We start from the raw sequence: 22,506 nt of genomic DNA on the forward strand, positions 1-22,506 counted from the left end.
ATATGTGGACACATACATGCAGCACTCTGTCCGAGGAGAGAGGGTTTACAGCTATGAAGAGATTACCTCCACAGTTCTGTCCCCTTATGCAAGCCTCAGCCTAAAGTGGATCTGCCATGATTTGGAAGGTGAGGGAGAGGTCCTGGTTCAGAGTACAGGGCTGTAGACCACGCTATGCAGACCATGCTCCTCCCCAGCTCCCCCTCCCACCCAGAACAGGGAGCTCTTAAACCAAGTTACAATTTCGAAAAACTGAGCTTTTCTTGCAAAATGCTCTTAATCCAAGTTACTCTTAAACCAAGTATCACTGTATAGAGCTTGGTAATATATTTTCTTTTAAATGAGTTCCTGTCCTGTTAAATACAGCAGAAAAACTTTAAGGGGTAGTCTTACCAGGGCACCTTTTTAGAATGCCCAGGGAAGGGGTGGGTGAAAAAAATAACATCTCTTTACCACCCTGGCTGCCTTGCTGCTGCTTGCATTCCTCCACTCAAGTCCCTGATGTCTGGTCCCTTCCTGGTATTGAGATGGGACTTGACTCTGGCCAAATGTAAAAATACAGGAACATAATAAAGTTATACTTACCAGTACCCACGCCTGCCACAGCTGCTGTGCCACCAGTTCTGTTTCTCCCGGCCTACTGCGTTGTCACAAACCGGCAGGAGCTAGCCACTGAGGCAGTCAGTGACTGCAGAGATATCCCGCCTCAGTCACTGACTGGCTGAAAGGGCATCTCTGAGACGGGTCGTGACGTCAAAGGACTGCGTAATAAAGGAGACCATTGTTTAATTATGAGAGGTAGCAATGTGCTACGGGGCCCTGGGACTAGACAGTGCAGATCTGCCTCAAAAACAAATGCAGATTTTATAGGGACTCATAAGTGCTCATTAGGAGTGCTTACAGTTAAGCAACACACTGACAGTGAGAAACCATTGGCTCCCCGTTCTGCCAGTCACTCTTGTGGCTACAGGCAGTATTTTGCCTCTGGACACAATGGGCCACTCTTTCCTCCCAGCTTCCTGGCACTCAGGTGACATGACTTGTTTACTTGCAGAGCAGGAAGAGAAGTCTCTGGAGGACAGCAGTGCTGCAGCCAGGTGAGTATTTTTATTTTTTTTTAATTTACAAAGTAAGGGTGGGTTCACACTATGGAATCCGCGCTGAGAACTTCCGACGGATTTTGTCGCTCGTACCCACTCACGGCAGCATGATTCACCACCCGTGCCATAGACACCATTCTATGACCGGGCCTTATTTTGGCTGACGGCGTAATCGACCCAGCCATAGAATGATGTCTATGGCACGGGTGGAGATGCACGCTGCCGTGAGTGGGTACGAGCGACAGAATCCGCTGGAACTTATCTGCGCGGATTCTGTAGTGTGAACCCACCCTAACGAATGCCAAAATGGAGGGAGTAGCTAACTGGGGATTCTGTCTACTTGGAAGTAGGTTCCCTAATATATTGGGTGATACTAAATACAAGGGGGGCTAACGGCCAAAGAGATTAAAAGGGAACTCCAGGTAGAGGTTAAAAAAAATTAAACTACTGCAGAAGCTTACAGCATTACTTACCTGTCTATACCAGTTTTGAAACTACCAAAAATCGATTTTTTTTTTTTCTGTTCTGTATTGTGTTTCTGTCCTTCCTGGTTGAGCAGTTCCCAGAATACAATGCTTTCCCTCAGCTGATCATCACAGTCCCCCACCCATCACAATCAGTAAAATTAGTGCTCCACCTGCTTTGGGCCATTCAGAGATGGTGAATCACTCAGGGGAATGGGGGGATCCAGCCAAGCCTCCTGTGAGATCACGCCGTGCCCCCTGTCTGCATCATCAGCCTGCCCCCTGTCTGCATCATCAGCCTGTGCTCAGCAAACACACACAATGTGAGACAGAGGCATGGAAGATTTGTCTCCTAACGTGGGAGAGCAGTGGAAGCAGGAGACAATGTGAATTAGCACAGTGGCCATTTTTTTTTTTCAATTCTGGATTTCTATCAGCTACCAGTGTGGCAGAGATACGGTAATACAGTGTATAGACACATCTATATAACTTTTAATAGAAAACAAGTTTTTCTTATCCAGAGTTCCCCTTTAGGCACAGGGGATGCCTGCTGGGGTGGGGATAACTACTGTGTTGTTCTGTCACTACAGTGCTGCGAAGATTCCGGAATGATATTGATACATCATGTCAGACAGGGAAACAGTCCAGGACAGGGCTTCCCCGTCTATACGGCCTGTAATTTATGGTACGTGTAAAAGCAGCCTAACAAATAAGCCACACCCCTAATTGTTGTCTCAAAGGGCATGTGTTACCTAGATTTTCTTTCACTGATTAAAGTGAAATACTTAAAGTTATTCTTTTATTCTAATTTGTTTCTATTTCCTGACTGTAATATTTTATTTCTTTTTTTGTACATTGTTATGTGGGCTGCCATCTTGCCTGAGCTGTTTTTAACAGCATTTAGTGACATGCTTTATGGCAAGCCTTATGGACACAGACAATAGACAGACTCTGTCCCCTTGAGATAAATGTGATACATTACTGAGTGCGCTCTGTGACCTTTGAAAAGGTCATTCCACAGGAGCTGCTATTGTCTCCTCTATCTACTGGTGTCACATGTTGCTGCAATGCTGTACAGATTACTTTACAGCAGCCTCCTCTTATCACCACAGACACAACAGGAAGTCTAGGCTTAGGTTTAGCCCCAGTGGCAAGAATTTCAGGATTATTTTATAATATTTTATAAACGTTTAAAAAAAATATTAACAAAATACTTTAAAAATATGTTTACCATAAAATCATTATTATAATAAGTCCTTTTTGAAGACACATTTCCTGGCAGATATGGATATAGGGGTATGGTCACACAGGTTGGAGTTTTTAACCCCTAGACAGGTACGTCCAGGGCCGCCTATGGGTTTACAGAGCGGGGCTGCGCGGCCGTCGCGCTCTGAACTGCCGCGGTCCCGGGTGCCGCATGTAGCCCGGGACCACGGCTATTAACGGGCATGGTCTGATCGCCGTGCCCGCTAATTAAGTAATCGGATGCAGCTGTCAAAGTTGATAGCTGCATCTGATTACCTTATGCAGCAGTTCCCTGGTTTCTAGTGGGGTGTATCGCTCCCCCAGGACGTTGTCCCGGTGGAGCGATCCACACATCTGCGCTGTAATGGCGCTGATCCTGGCTCGGCACTCGATCGCTTCCAGCTGGAAGCAATTGAGTGCCTATCTCATTGATCTATGCTGTATAACTATACAGCATAGATCTCAATGAGAGATCAGTGTGCTTATACTAGAAGTCCCCCAGGGGGAATAACCCTAACCCCAGCGGGGAATAACCCTAACCCCAGGGGGAATAACCCTAACCCCAGCGGGGAATAACCCTAACCCCAGGGGGGCTTCTAGTATAAGTGTAAAAAAAATAAATAAAAGTGTTGTTATTAATAAAAAAAAGCCCCCTCCCCTAATAAAAGTGTGAATCACCCCCTTTTCCCATGTTATAAATAAAAATAAATAAATAATAAAATTATTAATTAATCACATTCCTGATCTCGCACGGTAAACGGCGTCAGCGCTAAAAAATCCCGAAGTGTAAAATTGCACATTTCTGGTTGCATGAAATCCAGAAAAAATGTAATAAAAAGTGATCAAAAAGTCGTATATGCGCAATCAAGGTACCGATAGAAAGAACACGTCATGGCGCAAAAAATGACACCTCATACAGCCCCATAGACCAAAGGATAAAAGCGCTATAAGCCTGGGAATGGAGCGATTTTAAGGAACATATATTTGTTGACAATGGTTTGAATTTTTTACAGGCCATCAGATATACACTACACTATATACACTATGTAATATGCATGTTATATGAATATTGGATATTTTGGCACTGATGAGTAGATAAACACTTCTATACCTATGTTTACATTATGATGTCACTAATTGAGATACACACCTTGGGGGTGTTCCCCCTCGTATAAATATCACCATGATACCACTTTGTACTTGCTTGAGAAAGACTCATGTTAGAGTCAAAACGTCGCTGTTTGTGATTGGGTGAATAAATCTTCACTATATACTATTGGAGTGCCGTCCTCGTGTTCAATTTTGCTATCCAGAGGAGTCGGGGGTCGACTTTTATGGGACGTGCACCCACCAGCTTTAAGCTATTTTTTGACTTCAAGCCAGCACAGTGCCGTCCATCTACTACTTTCTATTCACCTTTTGATCCTGTGGACTGAGCACGTGAACATTATTATGGAATCTAATGATACAACACCCGTCACATATTCCTTCAGCAATGATGATGTAAGTCGCATTCTAAGTGGCCGCCTGGGAAATAGAGCTTATTTGAGTGTTCCATCGAAATTGGACACCAAGCGGACTTTTGAAGCGGATTCCAAGAGACTGATTACATTGGATTTGCATTTATCTTTGCTGTCCAATTATTATCAAACCAAAATGATCCCTAGAGGGTTGCGTCCCCATCTTAGGCCTAATCTGTTTCCTAGGAATAAAGAATTTTGCACACGTTTTGAAGGACTCACAAATAAATATGCCTTGGACCTAGTCCTTTTGAACATTGAGTTTTACAAGGAGAAATTATACGAATAGAACAAAAATTGGAAATAAGTGAAAGTGCCCTAACAGATGTCATGGAATCAGATGAGATCACAAGGTATAAAGAAAAAGTACAGAGCAATTTAGAGAAATATAAGAAGGAACAAGAGGAGCTGAAAAGACAAAAGTGGCACCGTGATTGCGAGGACTATAAAACCGGATTTGTTTATGATTGGCAGAAAGAAGGTAAACGTGAGGATAAACAACGAAACAAGGAAGCATCCAAGGGTTCCAAAACCAAGAAAGAAAAACCGGCTTTTTTGGATAAGGACAAGATGGACGCAGCAGGAGGCGGAGCAACATCAGGAGGGGTCGTGGAAGAAAACAACAGTGGCGGAGTCTCGACCAGGAAAGGGAAGGGAGTAAAGACCATACAGAAGGCTTGATGGACTTTGAGCAGGCCCCCTCATTAGTGGTAAATATCTCCTCTCATACTCTTACCCATGATGAATTAGATGTCCTTAACCATGGTTTAACTTTTTGCCCTACTACTCAGATTAACTGGTTACAGTTAGAGATCGATGTCCAGATGCTTCTTAGGAACATCAATCTCAAGGTTTGGTTTTCTGATAAGACCGATTTTGCGGCATTGAGAAAACCAAAACAGTCTGAACTGTGCCTGAAAAAGTATGGTTTGTCTAATAAGAGTGATTTTTGTCCCCCATCATCAGAAGCAGTTACTTATGTTTGGGACATTGGTTAAACGTGACATCGAGGTATTGAAATCTAGATTATTGAATGAGAGGAGGGGTAAACCCAATTTCTCTAAAAAACAAATGGAAGCCTTAAACTTGTCCCATAACGACGACATTGTGGTGAAACCCGCTGATAAAGGGGGTGCTGTCGTCGTTATGGATAAAGACAAATATGTAGGAGAAATTTTGAGACAGTTGGGGGATAGTAATGTATATAAAGAGACGCCTATTGACCCTAAGCAGGTCTTTTTCCGTAGGTTGAAGTTACTCGTGGATGATGCTTTTGCAGCAGATATCTGTCAGGATGGTATCTCTGCAGAGCATTATGCGCCCCTCTGCTCGTGCTGTTCGGCCGAGAAGGCACTGATTTTCTTGTATCCTGTTTCTGTGTTTTGTTTGCAGTGTGTGAACACTGGATTATATGCTCACCTTTGTTGGGAGACACACCCGACTTCACCTGCTGAATTCTGTCTGGCCATGTCATGGTTAATCTGTGTTTGGGTTCTGCTGTGACTGACAGGTCATCCTGCCAGTGGATCTGTCTTGTTCTCAGGTGTTTGTGCTTGGAGATCAGGGGGATGGTCCAATTACATTCTGGACCAGAATCCTGGCCTCCTATATAACTAACCCAGTCTGTGCTCTCATTGCCGGATATTGAGCTTGTCTCTGCCTGGTTCTGTGGTTCTATTCTTGCTCTGTTAATTCTGACCCTGCTTTGCCTTTCTAACCATTCTTGTTTGCTGCCTGCCCCTGACCATACTGCCTGTATATTGACTTTGCCTTCGGATTGTGATTTTGTACTTTTGCTGCCCGTTTGTTGTGACCCGGACTGTTGACCATTCGTTATTGTGTTTTGTCTGTCTGTCTTGTCCTTGTGTCCCACCTAGCCAGCGCAGGGACTGCCGCCCAGTTGCTCGCCGCCATTTTAGGGCGGATTGTGTCAAATAGGTAGAGGACAGTGGGCGGGGCTGAGCTTAGGGCTCACTGTTTGTCTTGTCCTGCTGTCCGGTTCCTAACAATATCATAGACTAACAACTTCATGACTACCTCCTGCCTCGCCACCCGGTCACCCCGACACTGTACTGTCTGCCCAAGATCCACAAATCTTTGGTGGATCCGCCGGGCAGACCTATTGTGTCTGGCTGTGATTCCATATTTAGTCCAGCGGCTGTCTTTGTTGACAAGGTATTGAGACAATATGCGGTCAAAACTAAATCATATATCCGTGACACGGCTGATTTTCTGCAAAAAATTAAGAATGTTGACATACCACCTGACTGTATTTTAGCATCGTTTGATGTGACTAGTCTGTATACCTGTATAGATCACGAGAGAGGAATACAATGTGTGAGGAAAGTACTGCAGAGATCTGATTTTTCAGATGAGGGCAAGGAATTTGTGGTTAATCTGTTGGAGACTTTGTTGACTTGTAACTACTTCTGCTTCCAGGACAAGTTTTTTGTTCAAGTAAAGGGTACGGCCATGGGGTCAAATATGGCACCTACATATGCCAACATAGTCATGGCCGACCTTGAGGAGTCCCACGTCTATATGTCCCACCACCACAGCAAGTTGCTTGGGTGGTGGAGATATATAGACAATATTTTTTTGATATGGATTGGCTCCCAGGTGGAATTGGTTGAGTTTTTTGATTACATGAACATTATTGATCCTGACATTAAATTTACGATGACCAGTTCGACCGTTGGTGTCCAGTTTTTGGACACATGGGTCTATATTGAAGAGGGATTTCTTCGGACTGACATATATTTAAAACCGACAGACAGGAACAATTTGTTGAGATTTGATAGCATGCATCCCAGGAGGATGGTAGAATCGCTACCTAAAAGCCAATTACTTAGGGTGCAGAGAATTGTTGATGATGTCTCCAAGGTAGACTCCAGATTGTATGAGATGGGTAACCGGTTTATCCAACGGGGTTACCCTAAAAGATTAGTCCAGAGAAGCATGACTGAGGTTAAAACCCTAAATAGGGTATCACCATCAATCAGAGATAAGAAGGCTTTAGACAGGGTCCCGTTTATTAGTACATTTAGTGAACAGAGCCATTGCATTGCCCGGATAATCCGTAAACACTGGAGTGTTATTGCTAACTTTCACAATAACATCTCTATTCTTAAAAATCCTCCTCTCTCATCTTACAGACGGGCAGCAAGTATTAGAGACAAATTGGTCCGTGCAGACTGTCAGAAGAAAAGATTGGATCTGTCATCTTCACTCAAACCGGGCAGCTTCCCTTGTTTGGGATGTGACAGCTGCAATCTGATGATAAAAGGAGATGTCTTTTGTCACCCTAACACTAATCACAGTTACAAGTTGCGGTTTCATACAAGTTGTAAGACGGATCATGTCATTTATGTCCTTCAGTGTCCGTGTCCGTATATTTATGTAGGAGAAACAACGAATGAGTGTCGTATACGTTTGAATAATCATAAGTCTTCTATTCGCAAAGGTAGACTTGACCTCCCTGTTTCCAGACATTTTGTAGAAGCGGGCCATAGCCTTCAACAGTTGCGATTTACAATAATTGACCATATTCCGTTACCACGCTGGGGTGGAAACAGACAAAAAATGTTAAAACAAAGAGAGGCCCAATGGATTACACGTCTCAATGCCCTTCAACCGCATGGGTTAAATGTGGACTTTTCATTGAAAGCATTTCTATGATTTAGAGCTTGACCACTGTGCAATTATTTACATGCTCTTGCTGAAGGAAAGAGTACATAGATCTTTATTATTTATTATTTATTTTTTACGTGCACTTACACTATGTAATATATACACTGACACTTATGTTTAATTATGTTTTTTCTTCTGTTTATCTATACAGATGGAGCGAGGACCTTATACTCACCTTTCCGACTGAATCTTCTTCAATCCTTCTTCAAACCATTATCCGGTCTTTATTTAAACCACCTTTCGATCTGTGTGAAACTAATATGGGACAAAATTTGTAGGAATCGAGGGAAGGTCGCTCTAAGAAGAGTAGTCATATAAGGTAATTTGGCAGTCCTTGAATCTGGCAGAGCCCGTGCGCTCAGGAGAGTGATGAATTCACCGTGAAGAGTGTGGCACTGCTGTGACTGCTTTAGACACCTCGTTTATGACAAACTCCATTTTGTGAGCAACTTTTCTTCCCCCCCTTTTCCTACTAGTCCTGCAATACACCTCTTTGACATTTGTAGGAGGTATGGGCGATGGAAGGTGTTGTTACCTTTCCCAAGATGGCGCCCGATGTATCACACGGACATCCTGCACATGCGCGCGCTGGAAGGTGATGTTACCTTTCCCAAGATGGCGCCCGTTGTATCACGCGGACTGTTTGCGCATGCGCACAATTAATCATGTGATCGTCACCGGACTTTGAGCAGATGACAAGCCACATGACATGCCCACATCCAGATATGCGCAGATGCTCTGTTTACAAGCGGTATGCGGCATGCCTCCAATACAGTGGGATTGGCTGAACGGACGGAGGGTGAGTCAGGTCCGACCTCCATCTTAACCCTTGATTAGAAGGAAGAGTATGTTTCAGTGATTATATATGGATTTTGGGAGGAATTTCATATGCACTTGCTATGCACTAAAATGTATATACACTATGTAATATGCATGTTACATGAATATTGAATATTTTGGCACTGATGAGTAGATAAACACTTCTATACCTATGTTTACATTATGATGTCACTAATTGAGATACACACCCTGGGGGTGTTCCCCCTCGTATAAATATCACCATGATACCACTTTGTACTTGCTTGAGAGACTCATGTTAGAGTCGAAACGTCGCTGTTTGTGATTGGGTGAATAAATCTTCACTATATACTCTTGGAGTGCCGTCCTCGTGTTCAATTTAGATACAATATAAGTTATACATGTTACATATCGTTGTAATCGTAACGACTTGAGGAACATATATAACAAGTCAGTTTTACCCCAGGGCGAACGGCGCAAAAAAAAATACTCCCCAAATAAAAGAAATGCGTGTTTTTTTTCAATTTCACCACACATTGAATTTGTTTCTGGTTTCGCAGTGTACTTTATGCAAAAATTCAGCCTGTCATTGCAAAGTACAATTAGTGACGCAAAAAATAAGGGCTCATGTGGGTCTCTAGGTGGAAAAATGCAAGTGCTATGGCCTTTTAAACACAAGGAGGAAAAAACAAAAATGCAAAAATTTAAATTGGTCGGATCCTCTAAGGGTTAAAGGGATTATCCAGCACTACAGAAACATGGCCACTTTCTTCCAGAGACAGACCCACTCTGGTCTCCAGCTTGAGCGAGGTTTTGCTGCTCAGTTCCATTGAGGTGAATGGAACTTAATTGCAAATCGCACCTGAACTGGAGACAAGAGTCGTGTTGTCTCTGAAAAAAAGTGGCCATGTTTTTGTAGCGCTGGATAACCCCTTTAATGGCAATTAAATGATGCAGTCACATACCATTTTCAGGGAGTTACTGTGTGTGTTTATGCAGAATATCGCATGTAATGTAAACGCTTCTGACAATGGACAATCCCAAGTTGCGAGAAAACTAAAATGTGGTGTCTCGTACTACACATCCCATGAGGCATTGCGCGGCCCCGCCCAGTCACGTCCGAACCAATCAGAGAGCACGATGTGTCGGCTCCAGGCATACAAAAACGCTGGAGCGCGCTAGAGACGTTCTCTTTCGCTGCAGCCTGGGTAATGGCGGTGTGCACTATGGAGAGCCGCGAGGTACAATCCTCGCCCATCCGCCCCTGCTGGATGCTCGTACACCCCGCAGCCATCACGGAGCCTTCCTGCAGCCTCACATGAACGCAGTACGGTGAGTATTGGACGTTGCTGTGCTGTGCTCAGGCCCTGATCGAAGCCGGGTTAGAAGCTGCTGTATCTGACGCGGTCAAACAGAGGCCGATATGAAGGTTTTCTTCCGACGGTCGCTGCTCTGGCTCCTGTGCCGGTGATGGCAACATTATGGGGAAATACATGTATAGTGTGGCGGTATCCTTCCGCCTATCATGTGTGTAGTGTGGCAGTATACTGCCACCTCGTGTGTGTGTGTGGCTGTATCCTTCCGCCTATCATGTATGTAGTGTGTGTATCCTGCCGCCTCCTGTGTGTGTGCGGCAGTATTCTTCCGCCTATCATGTATGTAGTGTGTGTATCCTGCCGCCTATCTTGTATGTAGTGTGTATCCTGCCGCCTCCTATATGTGTGGCTGTATCCTGCCGCCTATCTTGTATGTAGTGTGTGGCTGTGTCCTTCTGCCTATCATGTGTGTAGTGTGGCGGTATCCTGCCGCCTCTCATGTGTAGTGTCTGTATACTGTTGCCTCGGGTGTCTTTGTATACTGCCCATATATACATGATGCTACTGTGAGCTTTCTGTATCTGCAGATGGAGAGCGGTGGCCCTGGCTCTGCAGATAGTGGACTATCTTGGTAAGTGTCAGTGTGAATAGTGTCCTGTGGCTCTATCCAAGCTATGGCAGCCCGGGCAGTGGGTGTCATGGTGGTTCTGAGCCCAGAGAGAAATGGCTTCTGACGGTCGCTCTTCAGGTTTATTCCTCTACCTGATGGCAACATTATAGGAGCTGACAGCTGCCCCTGTATGATACAGCTTGTCCTATAGTCCCAGCATGCTGCTGGTATAGTAACTCCATACACTATAATCCTATACAGCTGTGGACTTGTTGCACTGTATAATGGGCTGTGGTAATACTGTTCCTGCCTGTAGGTCACTTGTTTGGAAGCACATGGCTGCAGGTGGGATGGACTGTAGGAAAAGCTGTTAAAGTTTACCAATTTATTTCTTTTAAATTAACTGGTGCCAGAGATTTGTAATTTACTTTATTAAAAAAAAAAATCTCCAGCCTTCCAGTATTTATCAGCTGCTGTATGTCCCGCGGGAGTTGGTCTATTTCCCGTCTGGAGAGGTTTTCAATGGGGATTTGCTACTGCTCTGAACAGTTACTGACATGGAGAGCACCACTGCCTGCAGGACATACAGCAGCTGATAAGTATTGGAAGACTGAAGGTTTTTTGTTACATAGAAGTAAATTACATATCTGCATCCAGTTGACTTGACAATTTTTTGGGGGGAACTACAATATTTTCCTGTGTATAAGACTACTTTTTAACCCAGGAAAATCTCCAGTCAGAGGTAGTCTTTTATATGTAAAGTGTCGTATTATAGGGCAAAAACGTCAGAATCTGACTGGAGCATCTGCAGTAGCTGCATTTGGTGGGGGAAGGGCATAGTGAGCGGCAGGCATCCTTGGTATGGAAGGAGTACAGTAGAATGGCGCCGTGCCCAGAAAAACACTTCACCCGTCTGGCCGTCCTTGTATCCAACCAGTATTACTGTACCTCCTTCTCTGCCTCTTGGATCTCGCTGCTGGCTGATTTTAAATTTTTAATTGGTGTGGATTGGATAAGGGGTAGTGTTATACGGCAAGTATATCCCTAACTCTATATTTTAACTTAACCCTTAGACGACCCAGGGCGTATAGTTACGCCATGGAAGTCTGTCCCCAGACGACCTAGGGCGTAACTGTACGCCCTGGGTGTTATTTCCGCTATGAAGTGCGCTCCGGAGCGGAGCGCGCTTCATAGGAGGTGGGGGCCGGCTGCAGTGAGCAGCCGGGACCTCACCGGCAATGACACGCTGCAGCGATCGCGCTGCCGCGTGTCATTAACCCCTTAAACGCCGCGATCGCGGCGCGACCGCGGCGTTTAGGTGTAAGTGACAGGGGGAGTCCCCTGTCACTTATCGATCGGGACCCCCGCAGTGTGACTGCGGGGGTCCCGATCGGTAAAACGGACTGCTGGAGGTCTCTTACCTGCCTCCGTGCGGTCCGATCGGCGCTCTGCTACTCTAAGCCTGCACAGGCAGGCTCAATGAGCAGAGCGCCGATAACACTGATCAATGCTATGCCTATGGCATAGCATTCATCAGTGTAGAAATCAGACTAATCTATGTAAAAGTCCCCCAAAGGGACTTCAAATGTGTAAAAAAAAAAAAGTTAAAAACACTAACACACTACCCCAAAACCCCTCCCCCAATAAAAGTTGAAATCACCCCCCTATCCTATTATATAAATAAAACATATAAAAATAAATAAATAGATAAACATATAATATACCGTAGCGTGCGTAATTGTCCGATCTATTAAAATATAACAAGTGTCATTGCGAACGGTAAACGGCGTACACGAAAAGAGGGGAAAAAGTGCGCAGATTACCGATTTTATGTTACATTATATATATAAAAAAATTAATAAAAAGTGATCAAAACGTCCGATCTTCACAAATATGGTATTAATAAAAACTAGAGATCATGGCGGAAAAAATGACACCCCATACAGCCCCGTAGGTGAAAAAATAAAACCGTTATAAGCGTCACAATAGTCCCATTTTATTTATAATTAATTGCCAAAAAAAGGATTTCATAAAAAAATACATATATAACATTAGAGAATCTGTGTAACCTGCATATGGTTGTGTTCAGGCTGACCTATAGAATAATAGTGTCATGTCGCTTTTACCATATAGTGCATTACGTAGACACAGGAACCCCCCAAACGTTACCATATTGCATTCTTTTTTGCGATTTCACCAATTTATATCTTCATAAATAATATATTTGGAATTCCATCATACATGTTATGGTAAAATGAAAGACGCCATTACAAAGTACAACTATTCCTGTAAAAAACAAGCACTTACATGGCCTGTAGATAGAAAACTGAAAGTGCTAGAGCTCTTAGAAGGGGAGGAGGGAAAAACGGAAACACTAAGATCAAAATTTGCGCGGTCCACTGGGTCATTTTGGGCCTGGTCCTCAAAGGGTTAAAGCTGCGGGTTGTCTTGTACTCATAATACGGTAGGGTTGAAGGACATCTGATAGTTACCACCCCCAGTGATGCCCTGTGCCCCCTCTATTACCTGCTGGGCATGGCTCTGGACCACCAGTAGCAGCTGTGCCCTTGTATTTCAGTGGCATGAACTGCAGTTGTATGTACAGGACTCTGCCTGGTGGGTAATGGAGAGGGCACAACACTAGTGGCTCCTTAGTCACATGACTAGCGGGTATACAGGGTGTCTAGAAGTCTTGTACATCTTACTGATTGTAACTGGTTATAACTAAATTGTTTTCAAGGTGTATGATGTGATGAGATGGTCTGTCTGAAGATGGGATGACCCTCCTAAGGTAACTATTTCATAGCTGTGTTAGCTGCCCTCTCTATACATGATTATACATGTCTGTGGGTGTGTACTGTTAATGTGAGGGCTGTGACGCATGTTAACCGAGGGCTGCAGCTAGCATTGTAGCAGCAGCTTCTCCAACAGCATGCAAGAAAAACTGAGGGGCTTTGACAGGTTGGGTCTTCACCTGATGCCGCAAGCTGTCACTCAACCCTCCTACAAAGCTGCATGGCCTCGCTCTTCTGCCAGTATAACATAGGCTGAGCAGTTCTCAGTGCATTCTGGGTCTGTTCATACTGTGGTGGTCTGTGGCTGATCTCTGATCTTTGTTTCAGGAATCCCTTTCAGATGCCTTAGTACCCAGTGGCTGGAGGACACCTGACTGGTAAGGACTCTCACACCTAGGAAACTTGCATGTTTCTATTAAGGCATTTGTGGCTCTTGCTGGTCTGTGATGAGTCTTATATTTGGAGACTGTTGGATGACTCCTGCGGATATGGGACTGAGGCCAGCAAGGTCTATAGGTGTTGGATATTAATTGTACATGGGGTGGGGGGGGCACTCCTCTCTAGGAGTGAGTTTAGTGTTGGCAAAGCTCTGTTAGGTCAGCTTGTATGCCAGCTGCTACTTAACTCTGTGCTGCTTCTCCCCAGGTGCCTGAAAAGCTGGATCCAGTCCTGGGAAACTGGAAACTGGATCCAGTTTTTCCAGGCACCTGGGGAGAAGTGGCAGAGTTAACAGCAGCCGCCATATAAGCTGACCTAAGCTCGCTCATCTCTACTACTTGGTGTTTCAAGGAATAATTAGGGTTACTTTACTGCATATTGGGATGATGGCTGCATATACTCAATCTGTGCCTTTGGGGTATAGTCACTTACAGGTTTTTGTCTCAAACATGTCTTTCCTCACATTAGAAGTGCTAAGTCACTACTTCTGGGCACTTGTTTGGATCAGGCACTTAGTAGCTCCTATAGAAGTGGAAATGCACCCGAAACATGCTGAGAAGCCTCTACTGTAAACCATCCCCAGCTCAAAGCCACACACATAAACTAACTGTAAAATCACTGTTTTATCATGTGGTAATTAAACTTTGTGTGTACATGTAGTTAAACATAACTTTGGCAGCAGCTTATGGGTGCTAGATGGTCTTGTCCCATATGGGGGGGGGGGGGGGGTTGCATACTTATGCACACCTATCTTTACTTTATTTTAAAGCTTCTTTGTTTCCATCATATTACATGTACTGTCCTCATATTGCCTCTTGATGTATGCCTACATCATATTTAATGGGCAGTTCTGATTGGAAGCAATAGCCTAAAGGCTGAATCCTATTGGATGACTTGTAACTTTCCAGAGCTGCTGCCTATAAATAAAGCTTATTTTGGGTAGTCAAGGAAGAAAACCTCCAAATGCTGAAGGAGCAATGTCTTTCTGGCCAGATTAACCCCCCCTACCCTCCAGAAGGGTAATGGGGAAAGCACACAGATAACATGGGGAAATCCTGGGGTTGTGGAATCATTAAAGCGACTCTGTACCCACAATCGCCCCCCCCAATATTGTGCTCCTCTCCTATTGGGTGCAGGTTTTGGGACTCCATGCCGTTCTGCATGCAGAAACTTCACTTGTACTATGCTGTGGTATAGACTAAAGGTCACTTAGACCTTGTTGTTGGGGCACTGGCAACACTAAAGCATCTACAAGGCAATAACTTTTGTTGAAGTGACTTTATTGATGAATGACACTTGAATTTTTTTCAGGTGAACACTGGGCATGGTCACCAGGAATGATGGTAAGCTTTTTTTTTTTTTTTTTTGTCAATTAGAAAACTTTAATGAGAACCTGCTGTCTTTTAGGCAGGTACTCACAGAACACTGACGTGGAATGCCTGTAACGGGCTTGACCCCCCCCCCCCACCGGGCAGCATTTGTGATAAGATGCTGGAAGTGTTATTTTAGGAGCTGCACACCAATGCTATAAGTGTCTCAATTTTCATGGGCATTGCATGTAGAGAAGACGGGCCAGGCATGGTGACTGGTCCCCCTTAAATCTAGGTAATTGACTTCCTAGATATGTGTTCTTGTAGGGCTAGTAAAGTTAAATATATCTGGAAATATTTTCACTTAGCCAACTTGCCTCCTAAGATGGCCATTTTTTCATCCTATGTACTATATCTACAGTTATACCAGTCTGGGCACTGCTCTTAGGGTTCCTGAACACTGCTCTGACAAAGGGTGGAAAAGTGGGCATATCAAGGAGGTGACGTGTGCATACATTTCCGTAGGCAAGCCCTAAAAGTTTGACTTGGGAGATTGAAATGTTTCCTTTTTAAATGGGTACTCCAGAGGGAGGTCAAACAGTTATACTGACTTCTATTTAAATTTGATCCTTCCAATACTTGGCTGCTCTATAATGTGTATACAAATATTTGCTCCTAGTCTTGGAAGGGGGACATTACCATATAGTGATCAATACATGTAGTGTCCACTGGCATCACTGTGCTAATCATTTATATGGTACCCGCTCCCACCCTGGCTTCAGGCATATGCCTTTCAAGAAAACGGAGATGCACAGCTAGTTTCTCCTGCTCCTCAGACAACCCTTTCTATCAGGATTAGAAAGATCTGATTTCCTTCACAAACAGCACCACACTTGTTGCCAGGTTGGGCTTGGTATTGCAATGTGGCTCTGTTCACTTCAATAGAGCTTCACTGCAATTCCACAAAAATTGATTCCCTTAGTGAAGTACTTAATATATAATACTGGGATACATGATGAAAACAAAACAAAATAGCTGGAATTACCGGCAGAAATCTTTTGTTGATGACTGTTTTCTGACAAGATCCTGGTTGTGTACAGTGGCCCAGGCTTCCATCTGAAACCGCCTGTGTTTTGGTTGCTGTGGGTGGGGGCGTCAGTCATGGTCTACTGAAAAAAAACTCACAACTAACCTTGGCCATATTCTTTTCCAGGGGCCAACTACATTACCACTGGACAGCCTGGGAGTCCTGCACACTAGGTATGTGTTGGGGTATGTATCTACCGGTCTTGGTGTAAGTGCCACATGGACTGTAACATGATGAGACTCTGGAATAGGAAGTGCCGTCAGATGCGATAACTGACGATAGATTCCACTCTGACTTGCAGTCTCTTCCCCTTTCTAGTTGTCTAGTGGCTAGGTATGTGTCCTCTGCTCAGTTCCATCCTTCTTCTCCTAAAGGTCATCCAGCGCTACAAAAACATGGCCACTTCCCCTTTCGTCCCCAGTTCAGACGTAGTTTGCAATTAGGCTCCATTTACTTCAATGGAACGGAGTTTAAAACCCCACCCAGTCTGGAGAGGGGTGGGGGGGAGTGGCCATGTTTTTGTAGCACTGCAATAACCCCTCTAAGGTAGCATGGCTACATGATGTAGTAGGTTTAGGTGTATTTGTCCAATGGAAGGACTCCTGCTAGTTTGGGGTTTAGGGTCCATTTACACACAGATTATGTGCCAAAGATTTGAAGCCAGATAAAGATAATCTGTGTAAGTGGACCCTTACAGCCTAGTGAGATGCATAACATCTACACACATACACACTATAGCTCTTAACTACTTAGAGACTTACAGACCTATATAGACAGGTATTTGTGGGAACTATAGTATCTGCTAGGCTGTGGACGAGCCATCCCCTGCCCAGTTGAGTGGCAAAGGGCAACATAAACCTAAAGTCACAAACTTGCAACTTTTATACACAGACCAGGAATAAACTTTTTTTTTTTTTTTTTTTTTTTTTTTCTTTTTGCAGGTCTGACAAGCACTGCTGGGGTAAGTAAAAGCCCCCTTTACAAGACATCTCGGACTGGTCAGTGATGACTTCATAACTATTAATGGACAGATGGGATGAGAGATGCGGATATGGGACTGAGACCTGCAGCCATAACATGTCATTGATTCTTGTAATACCACTTTATAAAAGTCATGTTCTGTGCTTTGTTTAGCCTCCATGAAGGATCGGAGTTTCAGTGCCTGGTGAACTATTACAGATGAGAATCAGTGAAATGAACACTTTGTAACGTGGAGTACATCAATGAAGCTTGGATAAGAAGCATTTTTGTCTTAAGCAATCCATGTCTGCTTATGTCTTACTGCCTAGTATGTAAATAACAGCTGTGAATAAAGGAAACTACTACTGGTTCTCCTCGTATATTTACTTTACTGAATCAACAGCAAACTGTGGGGTAAGGGGCAAACAGCTGTTGACTCTGCTGTCGCTGATTTCTTTCCAGTGCTCTTTCAGTAGCCGTGCAAGGTCCTGCACTTCTCCATTCAATTGGTGATTTAGCAGTGGCCCTGCTGGGAGACTGACCTGATCTAAAAGGGCGTCCTTGGCTGCAGTACATTCAGCTTGGCACCACTTCATTCTTTTTCTTCCCTAACCCGTTTTTGTTTTTGTTTCTCTTTTCTCCGTGTTTTGCACTCCTCCTGGTGAGACCCACATGACCGCAATTAGCAGGAGACACCTGAGTGCTCATGGTTTTAATCCCTCCTGTCTGTCCCATTCTATCTTTGATGGCTATGGTGAGTGCAATACCTTATCCAGACTTGTGCTGTTTGGGGGCAGCTTCCTCCGCCGGTGGTGCTGGCTGGGTTTTGGTGTGGCATTTTTGGGTCTGGTCCTGTGGCATGGGGGTTGCAGGGCCGTTCCATGGCCTCCCTTCCCTGACTGTCCACGCCTGTGGGGGGGGGTGGTCGCTGACTGGCACAGTGTGGACTTAGTGTAGAGACCCATGTGTATCAGATACCTGCACGAGGTACATGGTGCAGTGTGGCTTGATCAATTCACATACAGAATTCTGATGGGTTTTTTTTATGCAGCCGAGAGGTACTAGTATCAGCCATAGGTGTGAGGTGCAGCACTCTTTTTCTTCCCTGAACCACTTCATCCCCTCACTTCCTGACCTGGTGCAGGAGCGAGGACAGGATGTATTGCTGAGCTTAAAGGGTTATCCGGTCCTGGGGATACTTCTCCCAGTTTCTGAGGAGTGGCATGGACATCAAAGCCAGCAGCCTAACCATCTTCTGGCTAACACAAACTTTGTTCCAACCATAAGTTAGCTTATCCATAGGTAGGGCCATAATGACTTCTCTGCACATACTGCCAGTTTCAAATCTACCATACGTCAGCATAAGGGACAGACTGTTAGAGATGGCCTTGTAAACAGAACCTGGCTGTAAATGCATTTTTTTAAGTGCCTCTACACTGGAACATATTTGAGTGCTTGATTTCTATCATTTTTACCATATCTATAGTACTTATTAAACATAGCCAGTGGAACAATCAGTGCTCTGGTCTCTGGTGTAGCAGGGCTGTAGCGTCTCAACACAGATGAGCTGTGATGGGTACAAGCGTAGGAACAGGTTTGTATTCCCACTAAATTGGGGCCCCTTTTACAAACAGATTATCTGACGCCAAAGCCGGGAACAGACTGTAAACAGAACAGGTCGTAAAGGGACTGATTTCTCCTGTTAAATCCATTCCTGGTTTTGGCTGCAAAAATCTTACAGATATGTGTCAGATAATCTGTTTAACGGGACTCTCACATCAGGAGATAGATGTAATTGATACTACTATGTAAAGTGCTGTTTGGCAAACCTTACTACTGATATCCCCATAAATCTAATTATTTCCTGGTTCTATGAATTGTTACCAGCTATAAAACAGTGCACAGCCTTCCCCACAATTCTCCTTTAAATCCTGAGATTAAAGTTAGAGGATGTACCACGAGGTATGTAGTCTTTAACCTGACACGGATAGAACGGCGCAGTGGTCAGTTTTTGAACCGTGGCCCAGCTCCCCCGTACGGCGCCATTCCTTTCACGGTTATCGGCTGGTGCTCAAGCACTGGAGGTAGGCCGGCCCGCCACCAGTGGGAGGGAATTTCCTCCCCCTCTGACGCGGCTCCTTTGATTCTGACGGAGCCGTGTCATAGAAGGGAGGGGATTCGTGGGCCAGCCTACCGCCAGTGCTTGAGCACTGGCCAGTAACCTTGGAAAGAACGGGGGAACCGGGCCGCGGTTCGAAAAACAGACCGCGGCATCGGCTTCCCCTTCACGGTGCTGTTCTATCCCTGTCAGGTTAAAGAGGATGCACCTGGTGGTACATCCTCTTTAAACTAAGCATGTCTCACCCACCTTAGTGGTGCATAATGGGGAGGGGGTGTTACTATGTCTATTTGCATGTCATGAGCAGTGACTGTTGCCATGTTCTCAGGCCTGTCAAAAGTTGCTTATTCTATTGGGTTTCACTACTGAGACCTGTTCTATCCTGCAATGCACAGCAGCATGTGTCTCCCTGCCTGTCAATCACTTTAAGGGTACAAACCCACTTGACGTATTTGCTGCGTGAATCAGTCTTAGAAATAAGCAGGCAAAACGTTCTGTTAAAATACGCAATTGTGTATTTTTGAAGCGTGAAGCTACATGCGTTTTTCGCACAGGTTAACAACTGATGCTTTGCTAACAACAAGCTTCACGCTTCAAAAGTACGCAATTGCGTATTTTAACGCAGAACAATCGTATAAAGCCAACCTGCGTTTTGCCTGCTTATTTTTACGACTGATTCACGCAGCAAATACGTCAAGTGGGTTTGTACCCTAAAAGGGTTATCCAGTGTTACAAAAACATGGCCACTTTTCACCCTCTCGTCTCCAGTTCAGGTGTGGTTTGCAATTAAGCTCCATTTACTTCAACAGAACGGAGTTTGAAACCTCACCCAAACTGGAGACAAGAGAGGGGGGGGGGGGGGAAAGTGGGCATGTTTTTAAAGCACTGGATAACCCCTTTAAACTTATTTGCTTTAGTCTATGGCAGTGCTTCTCAGTTCCAGTCCTCAGGCCTCACCAACAGGACATGTTTTGTGGAATTCCTTAGTATTTCACAGGTGATATAATTATACTCAGTACATCAGGTATTATCACTGGTGTTCTTTGTATGGGAAATCCTCAAAACCTGACCTGTTGGTGAGGACTGGAATTGAGAAGCACTGGTCTATGGAACGAAAGAAGGTCCTATTACACAAAGTGATTATCGGCCAATACCGACCGTTATGGCCGATAGTTCCTTAGTGTAATAGAAGACAACAATCAGCCGATGTATGATGATGTTGAAATGTGAATGATCCCGATAGTAGCGGTATGCTGCTATCGCCCCACGGAATAAGAGCGGCGGCAGCAGACTGCCGCTATCTTCATGGGCTCCCCTGCCCCTCCTCTTACCCGCTCGCTGCTGACATGTGTAATAGCACTGACAGCAAGTAGGGAATGACAGGTCGGCGCTTGTTTGCTTCTGTGAATCGCCCCATGTAATAGGGGCTTTAGTCTGTTCAGCCGTCCGGGGTGTGGAGTGTTCGGCTATATCCTTTATCAGCAGTGTGCTGTCAGCACTAGTAAAATATGCCCTGCAAAAAATTGTTCAGTAATGGTTTGAAAAACATTGTCTTGTTACAAAAAGCCTCGGTGTAGATTTACAGATAATAAATGTTAAGGATCTATCCGGAGGCTGCGAAATTGCGGCATTCCTTTCCTCTTACTGAGGACAGTCATAATAATAGTATGCTACAATAACAAATTAACAACAAAAAGCTTCCGTGACTTACCTAATAATTATGTAACAATACAGGTTACAGGGTGTGAGGATGTAGACAAATACAGTGAGAAATGTTTAATCAGACACAGGGTAATCTTCCTTAAAAGCTTCAGCAAACCCAAATATCAGCAGTGGTTATCTTTGGAAGCGCCAATCCCTGCTGTGCTCAAGAGCCGGTATACCTCGGGCGGCGGCTTGCTGCACTGGTTATTTATTGGTAGCGATGGGAAAAGCAGACAGTTTTTGTCTTGCACAGATTGATAAATCCAAAAAACTGGGAGAAGTATCCCAAGACAGGATCCATCTTTTTACAGCACCCAGGGAGGAGCGGCAGGGAGCAGAGCAGAAGCCTGCAGCCCGATGAGCAGAATGCTGATAGAAACAAAGTGATTCACTCATCTCTAGTTTTAACATCTCTAGACAAGTGATAGGGGGTGACAAACAGGAACATTACAAGATCAAAACATTGAATGGCCAACTGGTACTGGGAAAAGCCCGTGAGGGCTTACAATCTAAGAGGTAAGGGGAAAGAGAAAGAAGGTAAAGAGCAGCCAGTCAAACTGAGACATAGGTTGTAGTCTAGTTTTCAGGTCACTTTTGAGTCTTGATGGTGGATGAGAGACAGATGTGTCAGAGTTAGCGAGTTCCAGAGAATGGGGAAGAGTATTGGCCTGCTGTGTCTAGTAGTAGTAGTGTCTAGTAGTAATGCCCCCTGCTGTGCCCCCAAATAGTAATAATGTCCCCTGCTGTGCCCTCCATATAGTAATAATGCCGCCTGCTGTGCTCCCCAAATAGTAATAATGTCCTCTGCTGTGCCCCCCCCATATAGTAATAATGCCTCCTGCTGTGCCCCCATATAGTAATAATGCCTCCTGCTGTGCCCCCATATAGTAATAATGTCTCCTGCTGTGCCCCATATAGTAATAATGCCTTCTGCTGTGCTCTCCATATAGAAATAATGCCTCCTGCTGTGCCCCCATATAGTAATAATGTCTTCTGCTGTGCTCTCCATATAGTAATAATTCCTCCTGCTGTGTCTCAATATAGTAATAATTTCCCCTGCTGTAGACTCGATATAGTAATAATTTCCCATACTGTGCCCTCCACATGTAGTAGCCCTGCTATGTTTTAATAGTAATTATGCCCCCACCCAGCTGTGCCCCCTTAGTTAATGCCCCCTGCCCTGCTGTTCTTCCTTTCTTCTGGCTCTCTTCTGTAGCCTGTGAGCCATGGTGACAGATCCTACAGGAGGCCCAAAGACATATCACTGCTCCTGCTGGAGGGAGAGATCACACACTCACACGAGGTCCGAGGAGAGGGGTGATGGGGACTCGAACAAAGGAGTGCCAAAGC

At 44.6% G+C, this 22,506-nt stretch overlaps 2 long non-coding RNA genes and 7 other non-coding genes across 10 annotated transcripts; all 9 read left to right on the top strand.

Moving 5' to 3' along the window:
* Positions 1-10,177: 10,177 nt before the first annotated feature.
* On the top strand, positions 10,178-10,314 carry LOC138794237 (small nucleolar RNA SNORA16B/SNORA16A family). The gene has a single exon (XR_011363393.1). It is a non-coding gene; the product is annotated as a small nucleolar RNA SNORA16B/SNORA16A family (small nucleolar RNA).
* A 382-nt stretch (positions 10,315-10,696) lies between these two features.
* LOC138793819 (uncharacterized) lies at positions 10,697-15,324 on the top strand. The gene is made up of 4 exons (XR_011363358.1): positions 10,697-10,764; positions 13,484-13,534; positions 13,866-13,915; positions 15,288-15,324. It is a non-coding gene; the product is annotated as an uncharacterized lncRNA (long non-coding RNA).
* Positions 10,789-10,925, top strand: LOC138794238 (small nucleolar RNA SNORA16B/SNORA16A family). Its single transcript, XR_011363394.1, has one exon. It is a non-coding gene; the product is annotated as a small nucleolar RNA SNORA16B/SNORA16A family (small nucleolar RNA).
* LOC138794251 (small nucleolar RNA SNORA44) lies at positions 13,621-13,754 on the top strand. The gene has a single exon (XR_011363406.1). It is a non-coding gene; the product is annotated as a small nucleolar RNA SNORA44 (small nucleolar RNA).
* On the top strand, positions 13,974-14,044 carry LOC138794271 (small nucleolar RNA SNORD99). Its single transcript, XR_011363425.1, has one exon. It is a non-coding gene; the product is annotated as a small nucleolar RNA SNORD99 (small nucleolar RNA).
* A 972-nt stretch (positions 15,325-16,296) lies between the features above and the next one.
* Positions 16,297-16,367, top strand: LOC138794270 (small nucleolar RNA SNORD65). The gene has a single exon (XR_011363424.1). It is a non-coding gene; the product is annotated as a small nucleolar RNA SNORD65 (small nucleolar RNA).
* Positions 16,368-16,478: 111 nt separating this feature from the next.
* LOC138793820 (uncharacterized) lies at positions 16,479-17,692 on the top strand. Of its 2 annotated transcripts, none has more exons than XR_011363359.1 (3): positions 16,479-16,546; positions 17,315-17,334; positions 17,508-17,692. It is a non-coding gene; the product is annotated as an uncharacterized lncRNA (long non-coding RNA). The 2 variants fall into 2 exon arrangements; XR_011363360.1 differs by having other exon boundaries at positions 16,480-16,558.
* Positions 16,600-16,669, top strand: LOC138794242 (small nucleolar RNA SNORD49). Its single transcript, XR_011363398.1, has one exon. It is a non-coding gene; the product is annotated as a small nucleolar RNA SNORD49 (small nucleolar RNA).
* Positions 17,368-17,442, top strand: LOC138794272 (small nucleolar RNA SNORD99). The gene has a single exon (XR_011363426.1). It is a non-coding gene; the product is annotated as a small nucleolar RNA SNORD99 (small nucleolar RNA).
* Positions 17,693-22,506: the final 4,814 nt, after the last annotated feature.

Source organism: Dendropsophus ebraccatus, chromosome 5, assembly GCF_027789765.1.
Source record: "Dendropsophus ebraccatus isolate aDenEbr1 chromosome 5, aDenEbr1.pat, whole genome shotgun sequence".
NCBI classification, from domain to species: domain Eukaryota; kingdom Metazoa; phylum Chordata; class Amphibia; order Anura; family Hylidae; genus Dendropsophus; species Dendropsophus ebraccatus.